The following is a 15,497-nucleotide window of genomic DNA, read 5'->3' on the forward strand; positions in this document are numbered from 1 at the left end:
ATTGAATCAATATGTATTGAAAGAACCTGGACTCTTTGCACTACTCAGAAGCAATCTCTAGGCATTAGATCTCCTAGAGCTTCTTCGTAGAACAAAACGTGCATAAAAATTATAGCTCCCTCTCTACTGCTAGGAACCCAAATCTGATGGCTCCGTTGGCTCCAAAAGGGGGGTAAAACCCTAGGACACCTGGTCACGGATCTCCCAGATCACTCCTCCTTCTTTCAATTCAATCTGCAGTTTTCAGCCTATTTAGAGCGATCACAATGCGGCGCGCGATTTCGTCCATTGCATGTCATCCTAATCTAGAAGTTTTTTCTAACTTTTTAGGATTTTTACAATAAATAATATCAAAAATAGGCTAAAATTATCCAAAAATCTAGTATTTTTGGATAATCCATGCAACTCACACTAGTACTAATGGCTCAGATCACATTGACTCTCTAGATCAATAAAGAAGTCGGATGATGATGCATTCCATACTTTTTCACACTGTGTCCTTATAACATCACGGCACCGCCTCCCAATGGAACTTTTACGACTAAACCCACTAGGATCGACATGAAATTTGGGTTCCTAGAGGCCAAGGTCTTCTAACAGCATTCTAGCGTCAGATCCTGGACATCTTACTTTACGCAGAGATACCCAAGCCGAACCAAACCCATGTCGCACTTGGTTAAAAGAGAATGGGAAATGAGAGGGATGTGTTGCTCAACCTCTCTACCTGTAGGGCATAATCCCATTCCGGTCCCCTAAAACGGCATGAATCGGGTTCTAACTTAACAATACCTAAAGTCATCGTCCGTAAAACCTTGTGAGAAGCCTCCCACTTCTCTGGGACTACCCAACCATAGGGATGCTCACAATGGTAGAGATGTCATCGACACTTGTCCCATCATATCGAGCCACCTCATCAACATGTGTTGGTGCATCTTGTATATCAAAATCTATAAAATCATCAAGTGCATCACGTACCATGATACAATATAACTTTTCTTCCCTTAGCTCTAAAATTTCTAGTACATCCTGCATAAGGAAATATTCCACCCCCTCGATGATGATAGCATGGAGAGAAGTGAGGGGTGGCTCATCACTTGTCGGCATCTCAACAGGGCAAGGAGGTGCGTGCACAATGGCTAAGCTTTGTGCTGCCTCTACTCTTGAATCGAGTGTGATCTCTTTAGGCTCCCTCTTGAAATACTCTAGCTGTGGCTGAGAGGGTGTGTCGATGTCTTCCTCATTGTCCTCTTGCACCTCAATGCACAAAACATATATGGCAAATGCTACATTGCGCTCGATGAGATCCATCATGGCATGGTCCTGGGATGAGGTGGGCACTACTCTGGCATAGAGATACTGCCCCACATGCATGAGGGCTTGATTTATTACATTTTCATGGCTTGATCCAGCACGTAAACTATATAGGAAATCTATGGGGACCCATTTGAGAGCAGAGTTCGGAATAGAGCAGGCGAGAGGGTTTGCCACATCACAAAACGATGCCAATATACTAGAGCTAGGGTCTACGGTGGAAAGTGAGCTCTCTAGACTCAAGGTTGCGCAAAACCTAGGGTATATTTGATCTCCTATGTGTGCGTAGCATGTGGAGCTAATCCATGCGGCAAAGGTGGGAGTGGTAGCCATGGCACACAAAGAGAGAAGGGAGGAGAGCACAAGTGTAGGGAAGTAGAGAATGAAAGTGAAAATAAGTTTGGAGTTATAGCTTTTATGTATCTATGGTTTTAAATAAAGGTTCCTTTTTAACACTAAAGTTTCTTATTTTTTTATGTTTGACTTTTCATTTCTCCCCTTTTCAATTTCCCCTTCTTTCTTAGGCAGATCTCAAATTCATCATATCTCTTTCCCTGCTTCTTCTTTCTTGACGAAATCTTATAGTCTCATTGTTGCTTGCCCTATCTATAACCCTGTGAAATTTCATTTCCTCCCCACAAACACAGAGTGAGTTTCGCACGTTTTATGAGAGCAGAGCTTGTTCTACCAAAGCCTTAAGATTTTCTTCACAAAACTTTACACGTATATTGTTCTCTTCCATAGATGTTCTATGCTAAAGTTTTATCTCATTTTGACAAAACTTGTGCAAGTTATGTGCATTCTCTAACATGTAATTTCTTTTTTTTTGGTACTCTAGGAGTCTTTACAGTCAAGAACAATGATCTTTTGAACACTCAACTTCTTCTTCAACATCTTACGGTTTCTTTGTAAACAAAGTTGCAGGTATGTTGTCTTGTTTTTTGCTGCTCCATGGTTAAATTTTATCTCATTTGGACAAAATGTATGCAAGCTATATGCATACTGAGTTTTCCTGTGTTTTTTTACTCCTAGAGTCTTTGAGGGTGGAGAACAATGATTTTTTAAAAACTCAACTTCTTCAACATCTTTGGGCTTCTTCGCAAAGAGAGCCACATGTATATTGCTACTTTTTTCTATTGCTCCATGGTTAAGTTTCAACTCATTTGGACAAAGCCTATGCAAGTTATATGTATGCTTTGAATCAATATTTCTTTTGTTTTTGTACTCTAGGAATTTGTCAGTGAAGGAACAATGGTCTTGTTATAAGTCAACTTCTTGCTCAACATCTCTGGGCTTCTTTGTGAAAAGAATTGCACGTACAATGTTTTTTTTCAATTGCTTCATTTAAATTTCATTTCATTTGGAGAGAAAATTTGCAAATTATACACACGTTGATAGGTAACTTTTGTATTTGGTTACTATAGATGTCTTCACGGATGAAAAACATCAGTAACATACTTGCAGTGGAGGTCTTCAATAGGAAAGATAGTGTCGGTAATTGGAAAGATAGTGTCTGTAATTGGATTTGTGATAAGTACTATAAGTTTGATTGGATTTTGATGCACCCAAGTACTTGAGGGAGTTTCAAGGTCAGGCGTAAGGATATTGCAGACCCTAGCAAACATTGGAAATGTAGAATTTTAGAGTTCAGAAAAGTGTTCAATAGAACAAGTACAGTAACAGAAGTGTTGATCCAATATGTTTATACGCGCAAACAAATCTTTGTACACGACAAGAACTACATGGAAAATTATAAACAAAACAGTAAGTTTTTAAATTTTATCATTGTTTATTCTTTTGCATTATAGTTGTTTTTAAACATCTTTGCAATGCTCTAATTCAATCTTGTTTTACTGATAGCTCTATATCCATCAACTTTGCATGAATGGCAGAATGTGAAATGTTTGAGTGGTAGGATACATGTTTGGCATGAAGACATAGGTTCTTTGATCTATGATAATAACTCTACAAGTCAACTTGTAACTCAAAATATATTTTTTAATAATTCATTGTATGTAGTAGAAAGCCAAAGATTGCAGCATGTCCCATTGCCGCGACTATCTACTGGTGAATGGTTGATTGGTAGCTTGGAGTTGTCAGGAGCATGTAAGTACAAGATAAAATCTGACATCAATAGTGCTATGAAACCCACCACAGGCTCCAAAGATGTGCATCTTCGTTGGTTTATTCCATTCTCATTGTTTGCACATTTGTTTGGTTCATGTGATATTCTGAAGAAAACAAAGATTACTTATCAATGCAAATGTCCATCCGAGGAATGGATGAGTCAGCTATTGGGTGAGACTTGGCAAGTCAAAAGAATACATTTTTATGAGACGATTGAATGCAGGGTCAACCAATCTAATCTCACATTCAGGTAAATCTTTTTTAGTACTTTGAATGCCTTGATTTGATTGACATAGGTCTTGCTTAGATGAATTTTTGTGTTATTTGCATTTACTTACCATTATTTTTATTTTTATTACAGGCATTTCATTGAGAGCAGGGTTTTGAGCCTGGAATGTGCCTAAAATTTGCAAAAAAATTCGGAATTTAGGTGAAAAATATTCGACATCGAAGGCGGCAGCTGCAGCTAGGACAATTTTAAGCACCAAGTGAAAGACGGCTTTTAAAAGGTGCCCGAACGACACTTGCAGATTTTTGATAATTTTTTTGACTGCCTTGCAGGATGCTGGGAGCTACCAGTCAATGCGGGATGTCGAGACGGACACGTAGGATTTCTCAGAGGCTGAAACGGAGCCCGGACGTGGAAGAGGCAAAAAATTGGCCAAGATTTGAAAAGGTGGACAAAAACCTTAGGAGCAAAAGGGGGTGCCCTTTGGGAGGGGGAACCCCCCCTCCCCCCCCTTCCAAATTTTTTGTGGATATGGTAGCAGTATCTTCACGCTGAAAACAGTGCAAAAATCGCTACCCCCTCCCCCCCAACTCGATTTTGGGCTGCAAGTAAGCCATGGATCAGACATTGCCGGGCAACTTCTCCCTCTTCCCTGATCATATCGCTGGTCTTCGTGCGAGATATGGCTGACTGAATGAAGAGATCAGAATCTAGTCTTTCTCTCTCCTCCCTCTCTCTCCTCTCTATGGGCTGTTCATGTGCACTACCTTGAAGGAGGAATCGGGAAGGAGATTGAAGGAAACGGTGATGGAGATTGATGGTGATGCTGAAGATTGATGTGTTTTTTAAAGGAGCAGCCCGATACGCATAAAAGGCAGTGGTCTTAGTAACCCAATTGCTGCAATAGTCCTTTAGGTGCAGAAGGAAGCGCAAGTTCTTCCTCTCTTCCACCAGGTCAACCCACTTCAAGTGGGGGTGTGATCCCATCAGTCCAAACTCCTATTGTCAATTCGATTGTCGTCATGGCACAACCCATTGCAATTCCTGCAGGGACGCCGGATCTACCAGCTTTAGGAGTTCCTTTGCCCATTTTTAATGGGTTAGCCGAAGAAGACGCAGAGTTTCACATTTGCGAATTCCAAAGATTAATGTTTAATTACCGCATCCAAGATGAGGGACATCTTATGATGTTCTTTAACATGACATTAAAAGAAAGGGATGCAGTATGGTATCATAGCATAGAGACTGGAACCATCACTACAATCGACCAATTTTATGCAGCTTTTCGAGGAGAATATGCCCCTGAAAGAGGGGGCCAATACTGGTTGCGTGTTTTGAATATAACACACCAAGACCCCCATGAGAATGTGAAAGCATATGCTAATAAGCTTAAGTAAGTATTTCGTAAGTTACAAACTTACATTCCCATTCCACCGACTGCCCAATTGCAATACTTCTTGCATGGATTAGATTTCAATATTCAGGTACAATTGAGCAGTGTGGCTTTGGCTGATATAGACACCACCATCACGCAGGCAGAAGGAGTAGAGTCACGATTACAAACGGCCTACTCCTCTCGAATAAATCTTAATGTGGGTCTAGTACATGGAGGCAATTTACCATTGACAAACGGAAGTCAAGGGATGCCTATGAATAACCCTAATGGGAGAGGAAGCGTGGTTCAAAATGTACCTTTGCTGCTAGCTCCTCCCAGTGTGACTATGCCTATGGTTAGTCAGTTGGCTCCACCGAATGTTGGAGGCCAAGCTTCAAACCCTAATGTTATTCCTATGAGTCAATAACCAATGCCTAATCAAATCGTTAGGCCAATGGAACAACGGATAGACGATCAAGTGAGAGCGGAATTTTGATGTTGAGAAGTGCTTAAAAATAGCTAAAAATTACGAATGTCAAGGGAAAAATATTCAACGTCGAAGGTGGCGGCTTGACTTAGGACGATTTTAAGCGTCGAAGTGCTTTAAAGGCGCCCGAGTGACACATGTTGATTTTTGATAATTTTTCAAAGTGCCATGCCGGTGGTCAGGAGTTGCCAACCAATGTGGGATGTCAAGCCGGACACCTAGGATTTTTCAGAGCTCAATTCGGACACCGGACGGGGAAATGGCCAAGGAAATGGGCAAGATGCAAAGGGGTGGACCAAAGTTTGGCCAAATGGGTAAGTGACCCTTGGGAGCTCAAAATGAAATGTTACATGAAATGTATGAAAAAATGTGGAGAGAGGGAGAAGAAGGCGTGGGCAGATCAATGTTGATTTTTGCGCTCCATCCTTGGGGATGGAGATGGCAGCCTACAAGCAACCTACCCAACCGACATTACCCCTAAACTACTCCTTCCCTGCTGACTCTATCGCCTGACTTCGCTCCTCAAATGGTGGCGTGAATGGAAATCTCTGATTCTAGTCTTTCTCTCTCCTCCCTCTCTCTCCCTTAAGGGGCTGTTCTTGTGTGGAAGAAGACAATGAAGGATGATGGAGGAAAGCTTGTCCGGATGAGACCGGATTGCTTCCCCGTGGATGAAGACATGAAGAATGCTGTTCTTGAAGATGCTGGACATTGAATGAGGGCTGACACGTAGTCCCATAGCAAAACCGAGATCTCGAGACACAAAGCCTAAGCGGTAATTCAATTTTTATGAAGATAAAATGAGTTTTTATACTATTTGGTTGATGAAATAATGTTCCTATGGGCTGATTATGCATCATAATGTTGTTTGCTATGAGTTTGATCAGTTTATGCTCAGAAAATCAGAAAATCATAAGTGTTATGGCTGAAATTAATTGTATAAAACCCGTAAAATACGCGTTTAAGAGGCAAAATGGGGTCTTTTTGCAAAATAAAGGGGAAACAAGAGATATAACATCAAAAAAACCTAAAATTTTGCTGTCAAGAAACCTAAGGGCCACAACCCATAATCAATCTTAATTTCTAGTCATAATTATTGAAGATAATAGAGGAAAAATACCAAAAATGGTGAAAAATGGGTTTTAAATGGGGAAAATTTAGGAAACGATAAAAGAAAAATTCCAAAAAATTACATAAGTATTTGTGCAATGTATAATGAAGGTAGAGCACGAGGTTAGCCTCAGTTAACCCTCATTTCTATGTTTTTTTCCGTATTTATTGCTTTCTCTACAAAGAAATACACATAAAATGACTCTTACACCTATCAACGATTGCAAAACATTAAACGATAGGGTAAGAGGGGAGTTTGAGAGTTAAAATACACTCTTAAATCTGATTTATGTGTTGCATCATGGCTATAGGATGTTGTTTTAAAATAAAGGAAAAGGCAGCATGAGCGTAAGACTCGGTGTCTCTCCTCGTTTCAATACATAAACATTAGCATGGAAATCATGAAAAGATTGGTTTCGCACGATACACAATGCTGATTTTCTATTGTTTGTGCACTAAACCATTCACATTATGCACTATGCATGGTTCATGGTATCGAAGGAAAAATCTCTTGGACTGCATAGCAATTGTTTTCTTAGGACTTTGACCCACGATTGAGAGTGTGAGGTTATCCCTTGCCGTAGAGTAGAGGGTGGATTTCCTAAGGGACTGTGAAGTGAGGAAGCATGGTATATCTCCTAGAAATACGAGAAATATAAAAGAGAGGAGTTTGTGCTCGTATGTGTTATATGTTTAGCAGCGCATCAAAGGGCCAATCCCTGCGATGTAGGAGAGTTGCAGTGGGGCTCCGACTATTAGTCGGTGGAGTGCCTCCTGTGTGTGTGTGACGAGGCGTTATGCCTAAGTACTTTGGGATCTCCCTTTGAAGAGTTTTAGGAAAATGTTGGACTATGAACTATAAACGCATGAATTAAGCTTTAGGGCAGTTGGTCCTTCAGCCTTAGATTGACGCTCCTGGTCCGCGAGGCCGTGAGGGCGTTTATGTGTCATGAGCATGAGGTCCTAGTGCTATAGCCAGTGCCGGCCCATTTCAGGTCCCATCATCAAGGCTATGAGTTGAGTGCCTCTAATGTCCTGTTGAGATATCGAGCTCCAATCGTGATATGCCAGGGTGACCGTTGTGCATTTATGTCACCGACTTGTCAGTTGCAGATGCGGTTGGTACACCGCCCATGAATAATAGCTAGATGACAGCTATCCTTATTTACTCTAGTTCATGGCTCAGTTAGTATACCACCTTAGTTAGTTGAGTTTGGTTTGAGACCCATATATAGGGTTCTTCTATTTCTATGTACTAGAGTTCTTTTTGGCTCACACAAACTAAGAAGAGGAAAACTGTTTTCAGCCTCCACCTTTGTGTGTATTCCCCCATTGTGCAAGTAAGAAAGCTACAAGTGAGACTCCTTCCTTCTCTCCCACATTCCTGACATGGTATCAGAGCCTTGTTCATGGTAAGGAGCTCAAGAAAGCAAGCCAAGTTCGCGGTGTTCTGGTAAGAGAACCAGTGTTGCTTCCATTTTTTCTGTTTTGGGAGCAAGTCTCTGCAGGTAGCACAGTCGAAAAGTGCAAGAGTGCATTGTCTCAGATTGAGATGCCCTTTGCAGTATAGCAAGAGGGCAGTATACGCTGCGGGAAGAAACTTTAGCCCTCGGTTGCTCTATTTTTTTGTAACGTGTCCACTAGAATCATCCCGGACACGTCTTAGCAGTCCATCGAGAAGGATGTCTAGAAGGCTCCGCCCGGCACTCCCATGGAATGTTACGGGACTTGCGATCTAGGTCTTCCCGCGTCTACCACGTAGCGGAAGTATCCTGGCTGTTCCCACTTAGGATCGACCTGAATTTGGGTTTTCCTGTTTGGTCATTAGCTAGCAACAATTAGCGTCAGACCCGAGCGAACTACTTTACGCAGAAGCGCCCGGTCCGAAGCGGATTCACGCTGCACTTGGTTCAAGGAGAATGGGAAACGAGAGGGAAGCAAGGCTCGACCTCTCTGCCACAAGGCATAGTCCCATTCTGTTCCCCTAAAACAGCGTGAGTCGGGTAATAGTTAATTCTAAGTCATCGTTCTCGTTACTTGTTTCGGAGATGACGATCAACCTCTGTTTGTTGAAGACTTTGAGAAAAGTTCCCGGCTAACCGGGACCACCCGTCCATAGGACGGACCCATGGTCCATCCTCCGCACTTTCCTCGGTTTGTTTTAGTTATGTAATTACCTACCACATTAGTTTGACATATACAAACAGCTTCTTTGATTAACCCTGTTATGCACTGGTTCCTTCACGTAATCTTATCACATGACATAAAGAAAACAATGCCAAACAACTCCTTTATTATCATTTTATCCTTTTATCTTTGAAATACAAGGAGTTTCCGCCTGTAGGCGTATTCATAATCCGCCCGAAGGCTATCCAGTAATCCACCAGGGATCACTAATCCAAGCTTCCGCCCGTAGACTAGTATGCGGGCCTCGAGATCCAATCCCGAGTCACGTTAGTCTCTTGTGCAGGGCCCGGAAGGCGAGGGATTTACAGCCAGAGCCCCCCCTGGCACCCAAGCGTCCTCCTGCTCCAAGCAGAACTCAACGGAGAGACCTCTCACGGCGGGTTCGGTCCACGTTCCCGGCGCGGTTAACAACCCCCTTGGTTAGGGTCAGGCAGGCAGTCGGGGGTAACTGAAGCTGCCTCTCCCTTCAGGCTTCAACCTGAAGTATTTAGATATGTTTTCATCCTTTAGTTCATTGAGCAAACAATGCAAACAGTCCTTTCTAAACTGTTACAAGCACAATCAATTTCAATGGTCGTTTAGCTGGCAAACTGTTAAGGAGTGACTCCTTTCCTCCGAATGCAACCCGCATTCGATCTGGAATCAATTGCAACTTGGCAAGATTCCTATCATTCTTGGGTTAGGGTCATACCCTACCAATGCTTAAGGTTCTGTTGTGGCAGGATCCAGCGACCATGTCGCTTAGATTATTGTCGGGTCATTCGCAAATACCTAACTTTCTTTTTCCTTGGCAATTATTCCCCAAGAAAAGTGAGTAACAGGATGATTACTCATCCTCTTGTAAATTAACTTGCCAACCTCATTTCGAGAGATGACAAACTCTCTTGTGGACAAATCTCAAGTCTATACAATGTTGTAGCTTTTTGCACATGTATTGCATCTAATTTCACGGGATCATTCCACCCATTGCTTAGCGTTTTCCGGTCACGGAATTTACCTTCAGGGTTTTAGGGTATTCTCCAAACCATTCCTAGTTATGTGGCCCATGGTACTAAAGATAGGCAACTCCGTCGGGGTTCCATCATTTTGAACGAATGATCCTTAGGACGAAACCTTAGATCATTTTATGTATGAGCATCCAGTTGACTCGACATTTAGTGACTGTGTGTAAGATCTTTGGGTTTGCGGGTTTTGACTTGGCAACAAGTGTAAAGCTAGGTCGAATTCTTACCGCACAAAACCCTAGTTAACACTTGGGCTACCTATCATATCGACTGAACCATGCCCAAATGAATCCCTTGTGGTCTAGGTGACTTAGACAACACAATATACTTGTCTTGCGACAAGGATGAACCTTTCCCAAAGGTAATAAACTAGGTCAATAGTTACAACTACTCCAATACGTGTAAACATGCGATTCATTGCTTCTACGCATCACATGGTTCACAATAACCCTATCCTTTCTTGGCAAAGTAAAAATGCCTGATAATCTGGACACTAACTTTCCTAGATCCTACTAGGATTTATGTCAAATAATCATGCCACTTGCAAGTCCATAGATCATTTTCGTGCCTTCTATTCCTTTTCGAATAACATCTTATGGGTGTTAACTTATTACAAGGAAGATCTATCTAAAAATGGAACATGCCATTAATCTTTCCATACCTAGTAAAAAGGTGTACCTCAATAATTTCAACCTTGTAATGAGGTATCAGTCGTCCTAGGCCCGTCACTTTTGAATGCACAAAAGGAAACTTACTAATAAGGTTCTGCAAATGCATAGACACCTTATGCTCTTTTTCATTAACTCCATTGAACGTACTAATGATCAATTTTCATGTCTTAAGCTATCTCTAATAAATGTTCAAATAGCCAATTCATTTTCCAATTGCATTTAACTTGACTAGTTGCATTCGAACATGCATGAGTGCTTCCTAATCCATGAAGTTATCGTGAATAATTCAATACTTTTGTGTGGAATCCAAATAGATAAAACCTAGACTTGCGGACTCCGGGAAATGTCCACGTATGCTCGGGGTGAACCTTCCGCATCGCACCTTGTGATCTTTTTAGAGGCCATCCCGAATTCGATCTCCAGTTAGCCTTTGTGGATTTCAACTTTTTGGCCTTGGCTTGCAGTCTTATGACCTTGGTCCGTCTCCCTTGTATGCGCAATTCTCTTTGATATATGGCTTCCTTGACCGAAGTTCCGACTTGCGGAATTTGCCTTGGGAAGGCCTTAGGGTTCTTATGAGGTCTTTTGGACAATGGTGGTTTGAGAACTTTAATCCACCTTGAAATTCCGGGTTTAGGAAGGATTTTGTGGGCCTTACGATGATGTTCGCGGAAAAGGCCTCTTGCGAATGGGCCTTGCAAGAATGGAGACTTTAGAGTTCTTCTTCTCCTTCCCTAAAATCCAAGGACCGGCCTTGTAAGTGATTAGTGGGAGGGCCTTTATGGGCTTCCTCTCTTATTCTTAAAAATCCCGGCCCATGGATGACTGGTGGGAAGGGGTTTTGTAGCCTCCTCTTCCTCAAAGTCCCGGGATGGACTTATTGGGTGATAGGTGAGAAGGCTCGTCGTCTCCTTCTTCTCACAGTCCCGGGGGTGTGGATAGACTTATGGGGGAAAAGGTAGTGGGAAGGGGGGCTTAAGAAGCCCCCTTAGAAGCTTCTTTAAAGAAGCTTCTAAGAAGCTTCCTGGGGCAGCAGCGGCCACGTCAGGGTGGGGTCGTGGTCATGGCGACGGCGGCACTTCTCACGCTTGTCCAGCACGTCCGTCCCTTCCACCCCTTCCGTCACACGGTCTTCTGCCCATTGTTCTCTCTCCCTCCCCTTCCTCCACGTCCGGTCTCATGGCGACCCTTCCCTCACACGGCCGGCCTCTGCCTCTCAACAGCCTTCTCCCGCCATGTTCTTCTGTCCACGGCCGTCTGTTTTCTTTTCTTTCCCCCCCCCCCCAAGAGGGGGTTCTTATAGTCCAAGGGGGAGAGGGGTTCTCCCCACGTGTCCCTATGCATGGCCTCTCCCCCACGTCCTCATGCTCCCCTAGCCCATCCCTTTCCCCCAGCCACACATCGGCTGGGGAGAATAAAAAAATTTGCACTAAATCCACCTTTATCCCCTTATCCTCCTCCCAAGAGGGAGTTTTCCCGCGGCTATGCCGGTTTGAATCCCCGACCCTATTTTCGCAAGGTGGAGTGTCTCCATTTCCCGCGTATGGCTGCTGGCACTGGTGATAATCTTTGCACGTGTTTACGATGAGAGCGGGAAGTTAATATTTACGGTAGGCAGTACGCGGAAATATTACATTTTTTGATTTGAGGCCATTTCGGGGCCTGTTTTGGAGGCGTGAGAGCGGAATTTAGGTGACGGGAAGTGCTTAAAAATAGCTAAAAATTATGAAGATCGAGGGAAAAATATTCACTGTCAAAGGCGGCGGCTCGATCTAGGACGATTTTAAGCGCCAAAGTGCTTTAAAGGCGCCCGAGCGACACTTGGTGATTTTTCATAATTTTTCAGACAGTCGTGCGGGTTGACACAAGCTACTGGCCAATGCGGGATGCTAAGCCGGACGCCCAGGATTTTTCAGAGCTCGATTCCGAGTCCGGACGGGGACATGGCCAAGAAATCGGTCAAGATTTGAAAAGGTGGACAAAATTTGGTCAAGTGGTCATGACCTTTGGGGAGTTGGGGCATTTGATGCCACTTGACATTTGAGATGAAAAAAAATCGTGAGGAGAAGAAGAATACGTGATCAGGAATGGCGCCGATTTTTGCGCTCAATGTTGATCAATGCCTCTCCCAGCCTACACACAACCCCCCCATCTGACAATGGCCCTTGCCTACACTCCGTATGCTGATCATATCGCCGCCCTTCGCCCGTCGAATGATGGCCTGGTTTGAAATTTCTGATTCTAGTCTTTCTCTCTCCTCCCTCTCTCTCTTCTAAGAGGCAGTTCATGTGTGGGAAGGAGCAATGAAGAAAGAATGATGGAGGCTTGTCCGGCACGGATCGGATCGTTCCACGGGCTGAAGACAATGGTGTGTGACCGTCAAAAGCATTGAAGGCTGTTGGATTTCCTGATTTGCAGCATGGAAAAAAAACCCGAAACACGCGTTTAAGCGGTAAACTAAAAAATTACAAAGAAAATTTAGTGTTTTATGCTTTTGATTGATGGAATGCCGTTCATATGGACTAAGATTTGATTATGCTGCTGATTCTTCTGAGGTCTTACTGTTTATAACCAGAACTTATGAAAAACATGCATTTCATGGCTCGAAATAATGTCAAGAAACCCGAAAACGTATGAAAAATGGGGAAAAACAAGAGTTTTGGGCATATAAATGGGGAAAACCGTCGATACACATCAACTAATCTTTCAATTTTGTTGCAAATGAACTAAGGGCTACAGCCCACAAACTGGTTTTCATTTTCAGCAATTTAAAAAATACAAGAAAATGAAGAAAATGGCGGGAAAATGATAAAAAACCATGAAAAATAGGGGAAAAATACATTTGGGGCTGCGGAAAATATAGAAAAATAGGATTTATGTTTGTTGATGTATAGCAAGGCTGGGGCATGAAGTTATGCTTCAGTTCAGCCTTGTTTATATGTTTTAGTGCGTGTTTCCTTCCTTTCTCCACATAAAATGACAAGGAAACCCTGAAAGAAATGAATGTAATGATGCACTATCAACGGGGAAGGGTAGAGTTGTGGAAAAATGGTTAAATGCCGCTGAGCATGAGGAATAATTTGCTGATTTTATATGTATCGCATCTAGGACGGAATAATAATGATAAAAGTTAAAACCTAGTAGCACGAAGATCACTTCGGTGCTAGGTGTTGCAGCGAAGCACAAAGCGGTTAGAAAGAAAAGCATGAAAGAGATGTTTTGCACTTGCACGCTGCTGGTTTTTTAAAATGTTTGAGCACTAGGCATCCACCTCTTTGCATGATCATTTAGAGGAAATTAAAAGTATCAGAGTCAGCTCCTGGACATGCATAGCAATTGTTTTCAGTAGGCCTTTGACCCACCGTTGAGAGCGTGAGGTTCCTATGCTGTAGGATAGACGAGGGTTATAGGGGAAGTCAAGTAAGGACAATGGTACATTCCTGGATACGTTTATTTGGTACCTTGAGCGACGTTTGTGCAAAATGTCTAAATGTTGAGCGGCGCATCGAGGGGCCAATCCCCAAGGTGTAGGAGAGTCGCAGAGGGTTGACGGCATTCAGCCGTAGGAGGAACCCCATGTGTATGTGATTCGAGCCTTTTGGCTATGTGAAAGGGACTCCCTCTGAGGAGCAATATTGGGTTAGGATCAGTTGGACTACAACGTATTACAAACGCAATGTTTAGGAAGGCAGAGATTTTGATAGACGCGCCTGGCCGCGAGGCCGAGGGGTTGTCTTGCGCATAGTGACGAGGTCCGGCTAGTGCATGAGCCAGTGCCGGCCCGTTTTTAGGTCCATCAGTGGTGCGTCTGCCGGGAGCTGCTTAAAAGTGGCGGTTCTCAAATCCTGGTTGTTTAAGGACCAACTAGTAGTTTATGCCAGAGGATACTGAGCTTGATCCGTTATTTAGTGATAAGCATCGTCTAGCAGAAATCCAAAAGCAAGAAAGAGACGAAAGAGCTAGGCGACGTGCTGAAATTTTTAGGAGATATTCCCCTAAGCGTAGCGGTGCTGAACCCTTACGAGGGAGTGGATCTAGTGGTCTTAGGACCACAAGCAACAAGTTAGGAGAAGGTGGAAGCTCTAGTGCTCCCCTTCCTTCTATAAGCCAATCCACGTCAAGTACGGGAGGTGTAACCCCACCGGTGTTTATTCCTAGTGCAAATCCAATCCGCGTCATGGCGCAGCCTATTGCAATTCCAGCAGGAACGACGGATTTGCCGGCTCTAGGTTACCCGCTACCCATTTTTAATGGGCTAGTTGAGGAGGATGTAGAACTTCACATTAGGGAGTTTCAAAAGCTGATGTTTAACTGTCGCATTCAAGAGGAAGGACATTTGATGATGTTCTTCAATATGACTCTCAAAGGAAGAGCCGCTATATGGTATCATGGTTTAGAAGCCGGAACTATATTGAACATTGATGCATTTTATGGAGCTTTTCAAAGGGAGTTTGCCCCTGAAAGGGGTGGGCAATATTGGTTGCGTGTACTCAACGTGACCCGCCAAGATCCACACGAGGATATTCGTGCTTATGCGAAGAAGATAAAAGAGGTCTTCCGTAAGTTGGACACCTCTATTCCTATCCCTGCAGCTGCCCAATTGCAATATTTCCTACATGGGTTGGACTTCAATATCCAATTGCAGTTGAGTAGTGTCCCCTTGGGGGATATAGATACTACCATTACACGAGCACAAGAGGTGGAATCCCGACTACAAGCAACCTATGCTTCTCGAGGCAATTCGAATATGGGTTTAGTATTGGGAAACAATATGGCAATAGCCAATGGCAGTAGTGGCCAAGGGATAGCGATGGCTAACCCTAATGGGAGAGGGAACATGATACAGAATGTCCCTTTATTACCAGCTCCCCCTAGCATGTCAATGCCGACGGGCAATCAAATGGCTCCAAATGGTGGAGGCCAGGCGGTCAATTCTAACACCATGCCTGTAGCTCAACAGCCTGTGCCTAATCGAATTGTTAGGCCAATTGAACGA

This window comes from Lygodium microphyllum, chromosome 21 (assembly GCF_053477565.2).
Source record: "Lygodium microphyllum isolate KBCC chromosome 21, Lygodium_microphyllum_v1.1.10, whole genome shotgun sequence".
In the NCBI taxonomy this organism is placed as follows: Eukaryota; Viridiplantae; Streptophyta; class Polypodiopsida; order Schizaeales; family Lygodiaceae; genus Lygodium; species Lygodium microphyllum.